This window comes from Numenius arquata, chromosome 3 (assembly GCF_964106895.1).
Source record: "Numenius arquata chromosome 3, bNumArq3.hap1.1, whole genome shotgun sequence".
In the NCBI taxonomy this organism is placed as follows: Eukaryota; Metazoa; Chordata; class Aves; order Charadriiformes; family Scolopacidae; genus Numenius; species Numenius arquata.
The window spans coordinates 37,386,202-37,406,325 of record NC_133578.1 but is presented as its reverse complement, the minus strand read 5'-3'; positions in this window follow the sequence as shown (position 1 = coordinate 37,406,325).

Below are 20,124 nucleotides of genomic sequence, written 5' to 3'. Positions count from 1 at the left end.
CAATTGTCTTCTGCTTAGTTTTCTATTTGCTTAAAGCTATAAAAATCAATTTAATATCTTTTTCTGTTTAACATTACACTATAAAAAGCACGTTGAATTTTTTACAAAGATGGTACATACTGATGTGTAGCTTGTGTGACACATTTTAGAAGTGATATGTTCTTTCCTAATTGTGTCTGGTTGAAATCACTGGAGACTCTCATTGTCCCTCACCTTCTGTGGAAATAATAGACTCTAGTATCCTTTCTGGAGTTGGACAGAAATAGAAAGAGAAATACGCATTGCTATAAAGATACTATGTGAATTTTTACATAATGAATATATTTTTACAGTAATGTAGTGGTGTCTTTAGAGCAGTATGTTTTAACTCTATTCAGCTTTCATTGAGGCTCTGTGGAGAACCTAAGAGCAGCTCATTGAGTTTTTGATAATCCTAAGTTTTGAAACATTGATTTGAGTGATAATTTACAAGTTCAGCAAATAACCCTGAACTCCTTATAATCACCTACTAAAGACATTTCCTATGTTCTTCATATATCCTAGTCTTCTGGAAGAGTTAGTGACCTGATGTTCATAAGTTTGCAGGAAACAGTAAGTGATTGGTATGGAAACTACTGCACAATGATCGTCTCGTAAAAACTGAATAAGAGTGTAGAGGGAGTCACCAAGTGTGAAATAAGCAGATGTTGCTTAAAGATTAAGGTGAATAAAACATATGATGAGCTTTTGTTGTTAGTATGACTACATGGTCACAATTTTTTTTTTTTTACAGCCATGAACTCCTACTGTTTCCTCAAGGAAGCCAGGCAAAATTGACTTTCAATTCAGGGTCTTGTTTTAAAGTAGATGAATATTATGAAAGATGTAGAATTGCAACTTTCAGAAACAGAAGTGTCAGAACATCATCCTAAAAAGCCATAGAAGGTGAAATCCCCTTCTAAAGGATCATTCTTCATGTTTATGTGATTTTTCTAGCTCCATCTAAGAGTACAGTTGACCCTAGTAGTGAGAAAGATAACTGTTGTAAGTATGAATCCATGGAGTTCTTGGAAAATCCTTTTTTCCCCTCTGAAACTTGCAATGACTTTTTAGAAAGTTGATACATGTTGAATGGAAAACCTATTGATAATGTTCAGGTTTAGTTATGAGAGATTGTTACTGTGTGTGAAGCAGGACTAAGTATGAGGTGATATTTTTACCTGGTTTTATCTTTGAAAAACTATCCTGAGTCAGGATGATATCTCAAAATCTTTACAAGCAAAAAAAAAAAAAAATTTACTGTTGTCAGTTACTTAGCTACTTTTTTAAAAATTCCCTTTTAGTGAACTTCAATTTGCTTTTATGACAATATGATGTTTGAAAACATTTGCACAAAAATGTGTCAAAGGAACATGTTAAATTCTATTTCACGTAGTTTTGTAGGTTTTGACAAAGTGTCTTTATCTGTTAAAAGAAAGGTTTTATCTCAAAATTTCCAGATAACTTTAATTCTATCTATCAACCCTTTAAGGTGACATATCTGAAAGTCTTTTTACCATATTACCTACAGCCCACAGAAAGGATAGGCAAATTTTTCAGTGAGGTGAGGGATGCCTTCAGAATGAATGTCTGCCACATGAGTAGGGTAGAATTTGCCTATTTTAGTAGTCTAATGGAAATTTTCACCCTTTCACTTGAGGTGTGAGTTTTCGGGAGGCAAATAAGTATTGTTTAAAATATGCATTTATTTGAATCATTATTTGAAATGTTGTATGCACAGAGGTATTTCTGCTAAATACTGTGATAGATTAAGTGGACTCTTTACTTTCCAAAGCATCATGCTGCTTGAGCTTGGGTTTTAGTGCCTTGCAGGAATTCATGCTCCAAATTCTGTGATTGTTTAACCAATGGATTTCCTACTAAACTTGTGAGTCTTGCAATATTAGAGATACAATTATTAATTGTTGTGGCTTACTAGTGATGTTACATACTATATTCATCAATTCCTGGAAACATTTTTTCATCAAAGCTTGTATATCAGTCCAGATAGAGTTAAAGTTATTTGCCTATACCTTTGCAACATCCAGGACACACTTGCAAAGATTTAAAAGCAAACCAGAATAAGGCATTAGCATAGTGAAAACAGAAAATGGAAAAGTAGCAGGCTAGAGGATATGTTCTTTTTTCCTATTATTTTGATTAATCTTTAATTTAATTAATTTAATTAATCTTCCCAATATATCTAATTTAAATAATGCAGTGGATCTAATGCTTGTTTTAAAGAAAATTTTAAATGAGGTTGCCTTCACTTTGTCTTTCATTCTTTTCTCTTTCATTGTGGTTCTGGTAATGAAAAAATTATGTTGCTTTTAACTGTTGACCACCAAAGATAAATGGCTCCAACCAAAGCATTATAAATACATCAGTTTTAGCAAGAATTACATAATAGGAGAAATGAATGACTAAATTTTCCAGCTTAAGTTTTCAAAATTTCATGGGTGGTTTTTTTCTTGAAAAAGCTAAGTAAATGGGGAAAAAAGTTAAAATGTCAAAATTTTCAGTTCAGCAAACACATCTTAGATCTTGTAAACCTGTTTATCTTTCAGATCTTTCAGAACTTAGTTACTGTAATCTTTGGGATTTTGAAATGCCAGAATTTTTGACCTCTTAGAAGCTTCTTGTTATTGGCTAATATTCAAGTGAACACGGGGTATCACATCCTGGATATCCTGTAAATCAGTATGATTTTATTGGTTTTGGAATTTTTGCTTTCTTAACCTTTAGAAATTATGTACCAAATTTTACTTTAACTCTTGTAGTTACTCATTGCTTTTCTCTGGATATCTGAAAAGGAGATGCAAGAAGTTACACTGCAAGAATTTGCAGGCCCGGGCTTGTATGTTAATACAAGGTGAAAAGTTTCTAAGCCTTAAGTGCCAAAATGATCACAGATGCAGGAGTAATCACAAACCTCAAGGTTTACAGTTTATCAATCAAAACAAATTAGAAATTGAAATATACAACACAGTTAAAAAAATGAGGGAAATTAATAGAGCAGTATAAGTTTTATGTTATTTAATCTACTTCTGTGCATGGCATTTTTTAAATATATGATTTAATTTAAATCATTATTTCCTATTAAAATGCTAGAATTATCCTTTTAGTGATAAAAATCATCAATAAAATTTATAAAGAAGGAGCTTAGGCATTATAAAATTTTATATGAAAGGTATGTATTTCTTACTGAAGTGGAATGTATAACTACATCTTTAAGTATCTGAATACATATCTAATATTAGTTAATAGCCCTCACCTAGAGAGAAATAGAATACGTTCTTTTTAAATAAGCTACTAGTTTTTCAGAGTTCTATCACAGGCTAATTCCTTTGATGAAAGACGCTTAATTATGTTTGGGTCAGCAGAGTCATGGGATGGGCAGAAGTGATGCAGCTGCAGGACAAATTTAGCCTCTGATATGGCAGAAACCTGGAACTTTGATGTGGCTTCAGTCACAAGCTATTTAGACCAGTTTGACACTTTTTCAAAGTGGGGTGGTTAACTCACAAGCTAAAAGTAGGGGGGAACAATCCACCCATCTCTACTTTTAACCCATATAGTAACTGTCAAGCAGGTCTTTCCATAATATGTGTAGACTGGGGAATGGTTTTAAATTGTAAATGTGCTTCAGTCTCCTTCTAAAACTTTGGACTAGATTTGTGATTGCAGAAAAGTTACTTTATATAAACTAATTTTCTGTTGTACTAAAAGATACAATGTGCTCAACTCCTGGGGCAAGAAAAGATCCTGTGCTATGTTACCTCACTTCTTGAATATGCCATCTACATCATTTTGTGTTGTGGGAAAACCTGAAGTTTATCTGCGTGATGCAATTGAGTGTGAGGGAGAGATTACCAAAGCTGGCTCTTTTTGGTGCAGGAAGGAGTGTGTAGTGTTGCTGGATTGGCATGGCATATGTCCTGAACATAAGCATATTAAAATAGGGAGAATAATCTTAATGGCCATCAAGCAGCAACCATCATATATTATCGATTCCAGAATACTGTCCTCTGTGGAAATGTTATTCTAAAATAAAAATCTTTATTTCATTGTAGTTACTCTACTAACTTAAATAACTGGAATATATATCTGTTACGGCAAAGTGTGTATTCAGGTATGCCTCTTTCCCTCATTTCTTTTTTTATGGCCAACCATACAGTCTATTTGTCCATTCAAAATATTTAACTCCCTCTTCTCCCAGAAGGTAGTAAAGTGCTTCAGGTGAGATTCTTGTGTTTTTATTTTTAAATCCTAAAGTCGAAAACCTCAGGAAGTTTAGACTTTTTAGAAAGAAGAGAGGAAGAAGAAAAAACACAGGAAGATGGAAAATGAGGGAACACCACCACTGTCCTTTCAAAATCAGACACAAATTTACATTCTAGGGTCTTAACCTCATCAGACTAATGGATTTATATTTAAATAGGCATTTAGCAGAGCAGAAATGTTTTTACTGTCTAATATATTTGTAACCTTGAAGGACTTCCCTTTTTTTTTCTTTTTTCTCTTGACCTTTTGTTAGAACACACTTTTAAACTGTGAAGTGGCAAATGTCGTAGAGCTTTGCTGGAGGCGCATTAAGTTCATTCAAAGCACAAATGTTACTGTATAAAGTTGACAAACTTTCACTTCTTTTCGACCCAGAGAAGAAAGGTTAAATATTTTTTTTTTTTATTTTTTTTTTTAAGGCAATATTTGAACAGTGACAAGTTGAAAGCCTGCTAAGTGTACGTGGCTTTTGAAAACCATGCTTTGGTTGTGAATAAATATCAAACTGGTTGAGAAATGAAAACATTAAATTTCCATGCCTCCAAAACATAATGGTTCATTTGAGTTGTGGTTGGTTGTTTTTGTGTTTTGGTTTGTTTTTGTTTTGGTTTTTTTTTTTTTCGTTTTGGTTTTTTTTTATTATATTTTTTAAAAGAAAAACTAAGATGCGTCTGTGTTGGAGAGTGAAGTGATACCAAGTACCTGATGAAATATGCTGCTTTCCACTTTGAACTCTGTCTGGTCCAGTGCCACAGACTGAATGCCTGCTACCTGTGGAAAAGCTTTAGATCCACTTCTGGAGCATAGCTGTTTTGCTTCATTTCACCCAAAAGCAACCCAGGTCATGCACTCAGAGGGTGCTCAGTGTGGGACCTGGTGTGTAGAAGGATGGAGTGGATGATGGTGAGACCTTCCTGATCTTGGCTGAAATGCTCCTGTGATATGCCTTGTGAGTCTCTATTTTGAAAACCTGGAATTGTGTTTTGCTGTTCAAAAGTTGGAGGTATTTAAGTCTAAACTCTATTTTACCTGAATCTTAAGAAACAATAGGTGTCTAGATTATTGTTCTTCATTGTTCAGACTTCTGATCAGCCAAATCAATAATACTTTTGAATCTCTATGGATCTCTATGCTGGTAAAAAATTGGGCCTTCCTTAGGGGTGTGTTTTCTGTTACTTTTAGATGAAAAACAATTTCCATTAGTATTTGCTGCCTTTTTTTATGCTTTTGCACAGCCCTTACAGTTCTTTGATGACTCTGTACTCTGAGTTCCCATCTCCTTCAGATCCCCTTGCAGGGTGTGGGAAGGGGTTCTATCTGTAGTTAGTGCCCATTGGAGTGGATTTGCGGATGATCAGAAATGGTTTCCCACATGGAAACCATAAAAGCAGTATTAGGGCCCTGTTTGAAACTTGTATTCACCTTTGCCGAAAGCACTGAACAACCATGTCTTTTGGTATGTGACACCCTGAAGTTCTTGTTCCCATTTTATTCTCAAGCAGTTCTCATGTATAGAATACGTAACACTCAGTCTGGCAAGGGGGCACCACAGAATATTTTTGTACTGCTTGTTTCTTTCCATCTTTGTTGTCTTAGCGTTTGTCCCCATGCAGATCCTGATGGTGAATGTCGTCTGTTGTCACTCAACTTTTGTTTTAGATGTGAGTTAGCAATGAGTGAATGTACAGTTTGTGGCTCAGCTACTACAATTGTTTTTTGAGGATCAGTGTTTGGGTTACAACAGCCGGTTAGTCATTTTCCTTCATGCAGATGCTGTGGAAATAACTATTCTCCTTTTTCTCCTTCTGGCCAAGCCTACAGGACACTCGGTAGCCTTGATAGCCGTGTAGCAGTTTTAGCTTGGAGAGTGTCAGTATTCCTCCAACAGCATCTGTTTTCTGTATATCAAGCTGGTCACTTTATTTGAACAATTGGGCTTATTTGACTTATAGATGCAGTAGTTGCTGTAATGAGTTCATGAAATATGCATATGGTGGACTAGAGAAAACTATCAAGACTCATGCATTTTGCATGGGGCTTGCTCACTTTTTTCTCTTCCTGCAGGTCTCCTCCCTCCTGGGTAACGTGGCTTAGTGCATAAGAGTCTTACATTTTCAATAAATGCGGGGGAAAAGGCTCTTCAGGAGCCTCTTTGTTGAAAAGCTTATTTGCATTTTTAAGTGCGGGTGTTAAGCCAGATTTATTCCAAAACTTTAAAGCTCCAAAACCATCAGAAAAAAAGTCCTCCGAACTGGAAATAAGGGTGGCAAACGGTGGCTAGGTTCTACTGTTTGCTGAGGTTTTTCAGTGCAGCTCAACCACCAGTGGCCAGCTTCCCAAGCAGAGTCAGGAAAACTCAGCAGCGTGTCTTTCATGCTTTAAATAAAGCCCTGGGCAGCCCTCTGACTGGAGCTGCATCTGGCAAGAGGTGCCACGCTGTTCAGCTGGCCCTTCCTCACACATTGGCTGTCCTTCAGCTTCCCTTCCTAGGCTTTGAGGTTTCGCCCGCTCTTTTGTCCAACAGTGAGAAGGAAAAAAATAGAGATCTCCCCTGAGCTCTGATGCCCCAAGGATGGGGTCACCTTCTCCTGCTGCAGTGCTTCACCCACCAAACACTGTGATCCAGATGTCAAACCTTGGAAGAATTTTGAGACGTACAGAACAAGTACAGCTCCGTGGCGTAGAAAGAAAGAATATGGGTGCCCCACACCCTGTATTTGTGCTATATTTAGCATTTCTAGCTTTGTCTCTGGAAGAAGGAAATGTCAGGAGAAGAGAGAGTCAGTGCATTTGAGGAGCAACTGAAATAAACAGAAGGGTAAACTAGGCTTCGACATTTAAATGCTAATTTCCAGGTACAATGCAATAAAATGTCACATTGTATCCACACTTGGAGAAAGCTGGATTCTTCTCTTGCATATCTGTACCCAAAAGCTTGCAGTGAAGAGAGTTTTCATCCAAATGACTTTGCCTTGATATTGATACAAAAATTTCACTCAGGATGACTGTGTTCAGAATTACTGTGTGATGGCCACATACCACAATGATAACAGCCAGCAGAAAGCCATGAAAGATACAATATGAAGACTTTATACTTCATTTCGTTTGTAAATGCTCGCTGATCTGACCTATTTATTGTGTGTGCTTCTAATTAACTCCTCATCCCAATGTATAGGTGCTGGTTATGTGGATTTTGACAAAACCAACTGTTCAGTTTTCTTTCTTATTTTCCCTTGTCTTGCTCTTAGCAGAATGAAAGAACAAAAAGTTGAAATACTTTAAAGGAAATTTCTGGTCGAGTTTTGTTAAGGGGCTAACTGTAGTGTTTTTCAAAACATTTTAGACATTCATTCAGATTAAATGTGGACTGGGAAATGAAAGAAAGTCAAAAAAGGAGATTAAAATTTAGTTTAATTTTGATGCATTACTTTCTCTTGAAAAAAGACCATAACTTGCCCAAAATCTTACATTAAAAAAAAAGAAATCTTCTGCTTGCTTTATCTTTAAAGTGATTAATTTCTGTTTCTTTGCTTATTGCAGGTTTAAAGGCTACATTGCTATAGCAAATTTGTAACTTGAATACCATAGTATACTTATGGACATTGAGCAATGGTTGGCATTTTGAATCCATGTCTTTTGATCACATGAAATGTAGAGCTTCAAGCAAAATTGCAGAGTCCGTAGAGTTCTGTGGCGTGGGGAGAACTGTTACATTCATATCTACACTTTTTGGTTTTGGCCCAGCTTTTAGAAATGTATTAGTCTTGCATGTTCAACTGTGACATGTGCTACTTCTCTCAAACCTCCAAAGTTTTCAAACCTCGCAGCATACCGGGATGGTCTTTGGGATAAAGATCTGATTTTAATATCTCGTACTTGCTGCAGATATGTAATAACCTCTTTGTTTATCTGTATCTTCATCTCTAAAGTAGTGATAGCAATACTTTCTTATAATTAAACTGCCTTCAGACCTGCAAAGGGGAACTTGCTGTGTGAAAGGTTGTAGCAGTTATTGTGACAGCCTGGGCCGAAGCATGGCAGTCGGCAAGACTTAGATGAGGAGAGCGCAGATTTTTCATTTGCTTTTCTGTGTAGGCTAAAACGCTGCCAAATGCTGCTTTGAAGCTACTGCACGGGTATGAGACAGAGTATTGGATGCTGAAGGAAGTTTTTGGCTCTTATTAACTTGCCAGGAATTACTTAACATTAGACTGAGAACAATCCTGATTTTTTTTTTTTTTTTTTTTCAACATCAAGGAATGGAGACCCTTATCAACTTTCTCTTGTCTGTCTTCAGAGTAGACTCTATAGCAGATACTTGCGTTTCATCTCCCTACCCCATTTTCGGAGCGCTTTTGAAGTGCAGATTTTGGTGGTTTTCTGGCTCATGTTAATCTATGGGAATTTCAAAAATTGTCTTATTAAAAGCAAAACAATCTTCTCGTGCATTATGGCTTTTAATATTTTTCTCTGGCACCTTCCCAAAACAATAGACTTCAAGAACACACCAGGTACTTTTGGTTTACAGGAATATATTTCACTTTTTCAATCAGACATTGTTTGTTAGGTTTATGTTGCTCAGCAAATTGCTGTTTGTGAAATGCAAAATGGATTATTTGGTAATTAAAATATTTCAAGTTTATGAGAGAGTTCAAAATCAATATAATATTCTTATTTCAGTGGAATGGAGCTGTATGTCTGTTAGCACAGGATCCTGTAAGTTACAGAGGAATAGAAGTAAAACTAATAGGTGCTTTCCATCTCCTTTGAGATTGTTCTCTATTGGATAGTATGTTTACTACCAGGATTTTTTTCTCAATCTAATTTAAATATCCCAAGAGAAGGGCTTTGTAATGTACCTATTAGTTTTCATATGCAATTTTAAGAAGTGTCTCTCTTTGGTGTAATCATTTAGTATTACAGTTGTGATTTGGAACACGCCTTAGCATCTGAAATGCAAAGCAGTGTGACTCTTAGAACTTGAGACTCGTGGACAGCCCAGCATCTCTGGCCAAAGGTCAATAATTAAGAGCGCTCAATAGCAGAGTCAAGGAAAATGAATACAGAGATTTCTTAGTGCTCTGAGATAATATATTCTGAAAGAAAAATGGAAGAGAAATAGAAAAGATAATAATTTCTTTTTATATATTTTTGTTACCATAGTAATTCTTGTTGTACGCTTTATATAAATGTCACCTGCCAGGAATATAGAAACTTCTACTTTGAAGAGAAAAATACTTCCAGGTGTATAATTTTGTCAACGGTAATGTTAGCATTTATCATGGCCAAGTCTTTGCAACTGATAAATATTGTTCTGTTTCTAGTTTTTCATTTTCCCCTACTGACATTTTTAAACCAATATCCTGTAAATGTCAGTATTGTTAATTTTACATCTTGGAAAGGTGAAAGGTTAAAGAGTTATATTTTGAGATGAAGGAATATAATAGAAATAAATTGAAGTTTAATGAGACTTTGGGTGCTTTTAAAACTACTTTTTATGTGAGGGCTATATGTATGTTCTTTATTGCAATGCAGCATTAATGCCCACAAAACCTTCCTGTTACATAATTTCCTGGTTTTGATTATTTTTATAAGGAAATATGTCTAAACCCATGAAAACTGGCAATCAATTGAAGCAGCATTTTAAAATTATATTTAAAGCTGATAGAAAAAATCATTGATAAGAAGCAAACAGTTGAAAATTACTCTGGGGATATAAAACTCTTTATGGTGTGGTGGTAGCAGGTAAGCACTGAGAAAAATCATAGTTTTATAATACCTACAAGAAAAGTAGTCTAAAGTGGGAAAGCCTACAAGAAATTTTGGGATAATTTGAGGGAACGGTATTGATGAGGAGAACTGACTGTCTTTGTGTGTCAGTCATATGCAGTGACACAGACTGCTAGGTCAAACAAAACTTCTCTTCCTTGGTTAAGAATAAAAGTTCTTCCCATCTCTCTAATGTCTTACTCCTTCCATTCTTCTAGTGTGGCATGACCTTACCCTCACCTGTGTCAGTGCACCTTACCCATGGATGAAGGTTTCATATGAAAGCTGCACGGACGCTGAATGTGAACATTTCTTGAAGGTGAAGTAGGCAAACACCTTAGTAAAAAGTGGTTGTTACAATTTAAAATGTCATTGTCATTTTGGAAATGCAGCTGTGAAAATCCTATTCTGCTTCTTGCAGAAGCTCCTAACTTTCATTAGAATAATTTCTGTTGGTCTTTGATACTAAAAATGGGGCAGAGATCAATTGATTATCGCAGCATAAAAATGTGAACTAGGAAAGATTTGAAGATTTAATGCAGCATAAAATTAGCAATTTGAAGATTTTTTTAAAGTACTTTACCCTAAACAGAATCCTGTGGAGAGATTTACACTTCCAGGTCCCTTACTAGATGTTATGAGTACTGAAGGGCAGGGATAACTAATGAACAAAAAGAACTAACAATGCAGAAATAACATGATTGCTGGTTGGGTGTGACAGTATTTACAGAGCCTGCACAGGAAGAAAGGTTGATTAAGATTTGTGTTACTGCACCTGAAAAGAAAACCAAAGAAATTTAGTGTCAGTACCTAGATGAGACAGCTGCTTCCATAAATGTACAAAGCATGAATGTTTAGCCAGAGGTGTAAACCTCTGTGCGAAATGTGCAACACCTGAAATAGACGTTTACTACCAATTTTTTTCCCTATTTTGAGATCTGTGCCAAGAAGTGTTGCTCAAAGTATATTGTGCATCTTACTCAATATCTGCAAAAACAAAACATGAGACTCTGCAAAATGTTATGTTTCTCTTAGTAACATTGTGTGGGTTTTTTTACTCGTCATGATTTTCCCTGTTTTATGGTTATGAATTGTTTTATTTGGGATGTTTAAAACATACTGCTTTGATACTTTCACAGATGTAAAATTTTGTTAGACCAACATTCTCTTTTTAGTGCTAGTAACATAAATGGTGTTTAGGATGAAACCCTGTAGCTCTGTGAGGTGGAGGATTTTTAACCTGAATGATTTTGTTGCTTTCATTGGTGTCACAATTCTATGGCACCTTGAGAAGGGAGTGAATCAGTGAAATAATAAGAAATGGCTAGATGCCATGCAGGTGTTCTACTCTTGGGATATGAGGTTATACATATACCTGCTTTATACACTTACGTATTATTCCTCCAAAACACATATGTAACTCTTCAGGAGCTCACCACTCCTACCTGAAAAAGCAGGGTCTGTCCTTCCCGATATTCCTGCCCTTGGAAGAATCCCTTCAGCCAAGCTGTCTTCTGAAATGCTCCTATACCCTTGAAGCCCTCTGTTAATTATGTCCCTAACATAATGCTACTGCTACGTCAGCAGCAGCTGATGGGCATTTCCAGACACCTGTCCTTTCCTTTCTTCTCTTGGCTAATGAGCCCAAGGCAGAGAAACCCAGCACAGCTAAAATCTGATGCTTCCCTTCAACTTGCCTAGTCAGTTCCCTGATTAATAGTTATGAACAGTAGGTGACTGCAGCTATTTTCCCTTGTTTTTTTGAATTTATAAATCAATAGGAATACAAACGCTTTACAGTATTATTCCAGGGCTACCGGCTGCAGTGATCCTACCAAGAATAATGTAAAAATTGAAATAATTTGGAATTGGGATTCTTCTGTTAAGATCTTCTAAGGATCCCATACCTATCCTCCTATTGAGGAGTCACTTTTCACATGGGAGAATAATACTAATTTCATGTCTAAAATTATCAAAACATTTTCTTCCTTCTTTTATCTTCTGATCCCGTGTATCGTGTTTTGATCCAGGAAAAAAAAAATAGTTAATTTTAATACTGCAAAAATGTTAGTCTCATTTCTTTTTCCTCTCCCTGTTTCAGATTTAAGTCTTGCACTAGAAAAGTTACCAACAAAGAATGAAGAAATGCTACTAGCTATTAGTGTATGATGAGAATATTTCAAACTTCACAATGATCAGCACCCTGTGGGAAATAATCTTATCTCTCTGTCATGTGATTTGATTAAAAAAGGAGCTTGGAAAAAAAGGTTTATTGCTGACTAAATGTGGAGACTCATCTGACCTTTCTGCTTAAAATGTTATTTCAAATCAAATCTATCTATTAAAGAGCTATATTGTAGGTTATCAGTGTTTAAGAAATGCTGGAGTATGCACTTGGTATCTTCACACAGATCTCTCTCAGCTTATCTTCATTCTCTGTCTTCAAACCATCTGCTCCTTTCCTATGGTCATTGTTTTCCATATTAATTAGTACAGAGTGTCTGCTGACTAAATAAGGATTTAAAGACTTAATTCCTATGTGCCTAACTGTTTGAGGAAAAAAAACAGAAAATAGAAAAAAATACAGCGATGCTGTTTGGAATTTGCAATCATTAGTATAAAGCTGTGAGTGCACTTCTGGGTGTTTAGGCAGCTTGAATAATTTAGGGCCTTTATATATAGCTGACTTGTCTCATTTGATTTATCTTCTTCACATGGGATTTTGTACTATTTCTGGGTACTTTATTATCACTATTGTCTCTCACATTCGCTATACGGATAGAAGCAGAGAACACGAGCAAAGATTTGAGTGAGAGGGTAGCATCTGCTTACCATCAATTGATGTAGCAGTAAGTGGAATGTAAGCACATTTAGCCTTTCCCGTCAAATATGAAAATCAAGCTCTATGAGAGACTGGGACCTTACTTTTTCCTTTCACATTTCAGCCTGCTATTTTTCCAAGTTTTCCCAACATTTCCTAATTAGCAGCATTGGTGATCATTAAAGGCATAGCTCTATTTTTATATAAATCCTTTCCATTGCTTCTTGTGATTGTTTTTCTCTAAGGTATTTTGCTCCTCACAGCAGAAATCCTGTGTGAAAATGAAAGGTAATGTTTGTGTCTTGTGAAAACTTTTCACCTCCTCTGCCATGTGAAAATTATTAGCCATTTCTCTGCAGAAACCTATCTCATATTTGGAGAGAAGCTGCTATGTTGATTCTAACAACAGCTAACACATACTAATAGGCTGTGTTGCCCTTGAAGGTGCTGGTGCAGAAGGGTCGTACTCTTGAAATAGATACTGAAGGATGTAGACCTGATGTAGTAGGGCCAGGAGAGTTGGCCCAGATCCAAATTGAAATTCGATTATTTCTAGTTTTCATGGTTTTAGTCTATTGCATTCTTTTGTGATTCCAATGAAACTTGCAGTGCATGCATGCTTTCACTGCATACTTTAGTGCTGTCAAAGATATGTAACTAGAAAGCTGGTGGTGGTTTCTCCAGGACATGGAATACCTTGCGGCAGCTCTGGTGCAGAGTTGCAATTATTACTTTTTTTTTTTTCCTCTGTATTTGCTGAGTTTTCCCTAAGACCTGTGAGATGATCATTAGGACAGGTGGTGCTCTGGTGAACTATTTGCATCTTTTCTTTCAGATACGTAGAAAATTATCCTAGAGGGTTCTTGCTCTGTTTCTTTATAACTCTTACAAGGGCATTTCTTGCTTGGTGAGGTATTTTCGTGAAAGAAATGCCGTCTGTGGTGGTGGGCTGGGGTTTAATTCTACTATCCTTTTTGCAACAGATCCCATCGAGGGTTTGAGTAGTTTGTCTGTAGAATGGCGTGTACTGAGAACATGCAAAATTAAAAGTTGTACCATGCAAACCTGGAAAACTCAGTAAAAAACAAAGTTATTTCATGAATTGTTTGAGTGAGGAAGCACAAGTCAGTTTTAGCACTTACATCTACTTTACCTTTCCATCTTAAGCTTTTGTAGATGATATTTTACTATATGCACTATTATCTTTTATCCAAAATGCAATTGAAGGCATATGTAGTTAACTATTGAAAGAAAGTTTTGGCCTACATCTAATAGGTATTAAAAATGCCTTATATATCAATATAAAAGCATATATTTGGTCACCATAAGCACTCTTCCAATCTTGAAAACACCTGTATTTGAAATGTTGTAATTAAAAAATGTGCTTTGGTTTCAATAGCACATAGTTGCTAAATGTTCCTCTTTAAAGAGGAAACCCAAGTTCTTCCATTCATTTACAATTGCTAGTTTTCAGTGACAAAGCGATCATCATGATTGTAATTAAATATTTATCACACAGTTCTCTTTTGTCATTTCGATGTTACAAGGCAGGCAAAGATATACTTTAAAGGCTGAGTAGTAAGCTATATTATGATAGTATATCAGGCAAATGAGTGTTTGATGGGCTGTGTTAATGTGGGCTAAAAATAAAATCCCATCTGTTCACCTTTCAAGCTGCATCAAGACACTGCATATGGGTTGCGGAATAATTTAATGAAACGCAAATGAAAATATGTTTTTTTCCATCTTGCCAAAACAAGTGAAACAGGCAACTTGTTACTAAAGATGTTTTAACAAGCAAGGAATTGTGTGCTTATGGCTTTTCTGGAATACAGTAGCACTGCATTCATTTCTGAATTCACTGTCTCTAATAATCATATAAAGCTCAAGATTTTGATTACTGGTGCCAAGAGTTTGAATTATTGGAACAATTAAGGATGTGCTCTATTAACATCAGTCTTGCAGAACATATTGCATATTGTGATCTTCAGAAAGAGTATTTTTCGATGTTAATTTTTCTTATAATTTAATGAGTTCTTTTAATTTATTGGTGGACTGTGGAGAAACTTTAGAGCCATGTGCTGATTTACCCTAGCTAATGATTAGTTCCACAAAAATAAGCTGTTTCAAGGGATGAAGTATGCTTTGTATCATGGTTAGGTGTTATACAATGAGGAGGAGATTGCACTGCTGCCTCCAAGATGTCAATGGTGGTGTAAGTTGAAGCCACTGGAGTGACTATTAATTTTTGTGTGCTCAGGATTTTTCAGCGCATTGGCTATTATTTTAATACTCTTAGTGCAATGACTATTTTTTTTTCACTTTTTCAAGTAATTGTACTTGATGATGACGTAGTTGCATTCATCTCACTGCTCTGCTGTGGAACACACAGATGAAAGGTTTTGTCCACAGCTTTTTGCCAGGGATTTCCTGTTGGTTCTCTTTTATCGTTGGCCAAATTGCAACCACTTCTAGTGAGTTCATATCCCAGATCTCCATCTTTTACTGATTTTCTAAAACAAAATTAAGATACTGTGTAGCCTGTTAACTGCTGTTGAAGGGTACAAGATGATTTGGTTTATTTTTGAAATGCCCGTATGACCTAATCCTGAAATAAGGAGTTAGCTTGCTGTATGTGGGTCCCTTACAGATGTTGAAATACTGGTTTCAACAGGCAGGTATACCTAGCAGGGCCAGGTATTAAGGGTTCGTTTAGTTACTGAAAAGAGAAATAGGAAAATGTAAAATCTAAGGAGGAGAAAAGCTTGGAAAAGAAAATGGCTCCTCTTCAGTAAGATGTGCCTTATGGTTCAGGCTACGGGGAGTATCTTGCTACATTCAGCTCCATGATGGAGAAAAAAAATCCTGTGTTTCTTATTAGAAGAAAAACTGGATATGAGTTTATAGCACGCTTCAACAGGGTCCCAGGAGAACAGGGCTTGTAAGTACACTGTTGGCTCTATGAATCCATACAGTCTCTCTTGACTTCAATTTAGTGATTGCTGTCAATAAGAATCTTTTTTTAAAAAAGGTATGCTGAACACACAAGTCAGAAAGGGTGTGCGTGTGTGTGTATGTATATATAAATCATAGCATTTGCTTTTGTTAAACAGATTGGGTTCCCAAATAGCTGAGATGTGTTACAACAGCTCTGAAAATGAAAGCTGCTTGCAAAAGCCTTGCAAAAAGGGGAAAAAACTGTCTGACTTGTCATCTTTTCCAGGTCCCCAAAACCTCTGAAGCAGGTTGACAGGAAATGTTGAGCAATTGCTTTCTGTCAGTTTTCAATGTAAATGTTTTTTCTTTTTTCTTTCCTTTTTTTTTTTAAAATGACTTATCCAGGCATTATTTTTGGATGTGTAGAGGTATATAAAAATATGATGGAAAGTACCCTATTTTTTTCATCCTGAAAATAAGATCTTATTCAAAAGACATCTTTTAAAATCAAAGTATTTTCTTGGAAATTTTTGAAGAAAAGAAAAACTTTGAATTTATGTGAAAAATAGTAATGCTTTATTCTTTGACTTCAGTGCAACTCTGGTTTTATGAAAATATAGTGAACTGAAAATTGAATTTGTTTTTCAACCAACTCCTGTTAAATCACAGTAGCGCATTTTGCTGTGTACTTACCTTGCCTAAGACAGATACCATGTGCATAAGTAGGTAGGATAATTTAAATACATTACTAATTTCTGTCTTCTGCTCTTGAAAAGGTTATAAGAAAAATCAAAGTACATGAATAGCTAGATTCTTAAACTTGTAACTTAAATAGATAAAAAGTGAGAGCAGTTATTTCGTTACCACATGTGCAAACATGTGAAATGACAGTCAAACCCTCCTCATGTGAAATCACTACTGGTTTTATTTTTGTGGGGTTTTTTTTTTTTTAATTCCATATCTTATTTGTGCTTTCCTGATTAATGCAGTAGTCTTCCATTATCTGTGGTTACCCAATGCTTAGAATACATTCTGTTTGTAGACTTCTTGATTCTCCTCCGATGAAAAACAAGAAGTAAGGGCAAATAAGAATATTACTGAAGTTGTCCATAAAGTATGCTTATACAAGAGCTTGGGAACTGTTTCTCATCGTGTCTTTACTGTTGTATCTTTCCATAATGGAGCTTCAGAAAAATGAGCTCAGGTGTCTTGACATGACAGAGTAATCATTAGCGATACAAACAGCTTTTATCGCAGTCCTTATTGAGGTTTTACAGAGAAATTTAGTCAGATATTTGAGTCTCAAACTTTTTTTACAGATTGTTAGTTCTTTAGTATTCATTAAAGGCTTTCAGATGCCAATACAAATTGCCACCAGAAAATGCCGAGCATTTCAAGTTTTGAAAGTCAGTCTGCTAAGATTTAATTATATGTGCAAGTAAATCTTCCCCTGATGGAACTACTGCATCGCTGCCTAATGGGGAAAGGAAAGAACAGCCTGTGAAAGGTTCCACTTCTCATGGTCTCTTCTGTTTTGATACTGAAAGTCATAGTATTGGTGTAGTTTCTTTTTGGAAAGGGTTTTGTTATAATTCTAGGCACTTTATACTACCCTATGCAAACTACTATATCACTACTGGCCTTGGAATCTACTGTTTTATGTTTTTATAGATTTAAAAGTAGGCAGGGCAAGCCAATCCAAAGATGCTAACGTGACCAAAATATATTAATGGTGGTATTCTCCTGTAATGATTTATGTAATGCACAAGCCAGTGTTTGTGGTTTTTATCAGTTGCTTTACATGCTAAATTTTAGTTCTTTTTTTTTTTCTAATAAAAAGCTTGAGTTTCCTCTTAAATTTCCTTTCCTCTTTTTCCCATTTGTTTCCACAGATAACTTGTTAAGAAAACTTAATGAATTAAGTCTATCCAGCACTTGTATTCCTTTCTCCCATTGTTCTAAAGAGGTACAATATTAGATAAAGTGATTATACTGTTCCAAGCACTTTTTAGGATTTTTGGAAAGGTTTTTAATTTTTCACTTACAAGGTGAGGAAAGGGTGTTACCTTAAAGATTTATTTTCTCCTGAAGACACATCCAGGAAGAATCTCTTTCCTCCTGACACTGTTTTGTTCTCCTTTTTCCTTCTCTTCACAAACTCAAGGTTAGAAAGATAATTCTCTTAATGATTTTTTTCCGATCTAGGTCAATTTCCTCTTCATTTTACTTTTCGATATTGCTTGTTCTCATCTGTGTTTCTTGACCTCTCAGGGGCTGTATGCTAAGCTTTCCTTTCCAGTACTGATGCTTGTTCATGTGGTGGGCTGAATGTATGTAGAATAAAATAAGCATTAATAGGTGTGTTAGAGTTCTGGAGGTCTTGCTGCTGTCAGGCTGCTCCCCCTTCTCTGGTGCTGAAGGCACCCTTTCTGCACTGTTACTTGCTTTCCTTTCACTGAAACAACCAGACTGAAAAATCATGGGAAAAAATACCCAACTTTACATGGTTGAACATTCCTTAAATTCCTTCCTTAGCCGTCATGTATATTGATAAAATCAGCTGAAAATAGGGGATAAGTTGTTCTGTAACTGATCTGCCTTAATTTATTTTTACATACTTCAACGTGTTGTTTCCATTAAAATACTGAAGCTGGTGATACATATATTTGTCTTTGCTCAAAATTTACTGAGAGCTTCAGCCTATTAATAATAGTGAGCATTTGTTAACATTGAGTAATGTGTTGCAAGTTGGCACTTTGTTTCCTGTTCTGCCATCACTTCTCACCCCAGGAGTCACTTTTCAGGACTTGTAATGAGCTGTTGTTGCAGTTGATTGCTGCACTACAGTGGACTATGAAAGATTTAACTGGAAGTTTATGGGATGTATGCACAGATTTTTGGTTTCACAGCATTTTAGTTTAAAGGTAGCTCTGTTTTTTTTTTTTTTATGTGAAACCTTTAGCAGAAGAATCTGCAATCTATATGTTAAAGAACTGGATTAAGGAAATCAGTTGCTTTTGAAGGAAATACTGAAAGCTCTTTTGAAATGGACAGCAGAGCTTGGTGCTGTGTTGTATCCTTAATTAGCAAATATAAGCTCTAAGGAACGCTAATTCAGAGATGTTCAGTAATGATAAGATATATGAAAATAAAACATCTCTAGAAGTCTCCCAAGGCAAAATGAAAAAAGCAATTTTATTCATACTCATCACCAGACAGTAGTTTGTATCCATTCACAGGTGCAGGTGGATATAGACTGTCTTGGGATGTTCTGTCCTGGGAGCAAGGATCAATACAATGCTCAGCTGAGTGTCACTACTGCAAGAGCAGCTTGTGCTTCCACTGATGCTCTTCAGACTTTAAGATTTCTAAATACTGGCCCAGCATCAGTAGGTAGATGAATAGTGTTCCAGTTACATTGACAATAAAGGTATAAAAAGTGAAATATTGGTTTAATTCACTGTTGTCCCCATATGACTTGGCAAATCTCTGTTTGGTTTGATACTAAGGTAGTGCAGATGCATGCCCTATGTGAAATTGCATCCAGCAAAACTTTGTTCTTTGAATGTAAGCATGGACTGAGCACTGCGATATGTAATAAGGTATTTTGTTTTTCTTAAGATACCTGCCTTAGGATATGTACATTTTGGAGTATGCCTCTTAAATCAAACACTTATGAAACCTTGTTGTTCTATGGATGGATCCTCCTCTAATTTATTACAAGTCATCTAGCCAATAAGGTAAAAACTTTATAGAATGTAAACATTAACTTACTGAAAAAATGTGCATGCAAATGTTATTCCTATTTATCTTATAGAAGGCAATTAATGTCTCCTTCCTTCTGGTGCTAGGTAGCCTACTGGGACATAAAAATAATTAATATCTTGGAAGCATTATCTCATGGAATCTCATTTTTATTTTATTTAAGGTAAAGCATTTCTACTACAGGTCAAAAAAATCAGGCGAAGATTTGTGTTCCCTGGAGATAATTCAGGTGCTTTAACAGAATCTCTTTGCATTTCTCCCTGAGGATAGGTTGGTACCACTGCTGTGTGCAGTGACAGGGATTTTATAAATATCAATATGTCACAATTCGTGGCATTAGTGCAGGTTACCACATTTCCTTCTCAGTTCCTTAAAATGTTTTTAGGATAGCGTGCTCTCAAAAGAGCTAGGCTTCTCCAAGGGCTGAAGCTACCTACTAGAGAATGCTATTAAATAATTTTATTCTTCAGATTGTTGTGTATAAAGAGGGAGTTTGGTCCATTTCTAAGGCACAATAAACAGTGAATAGT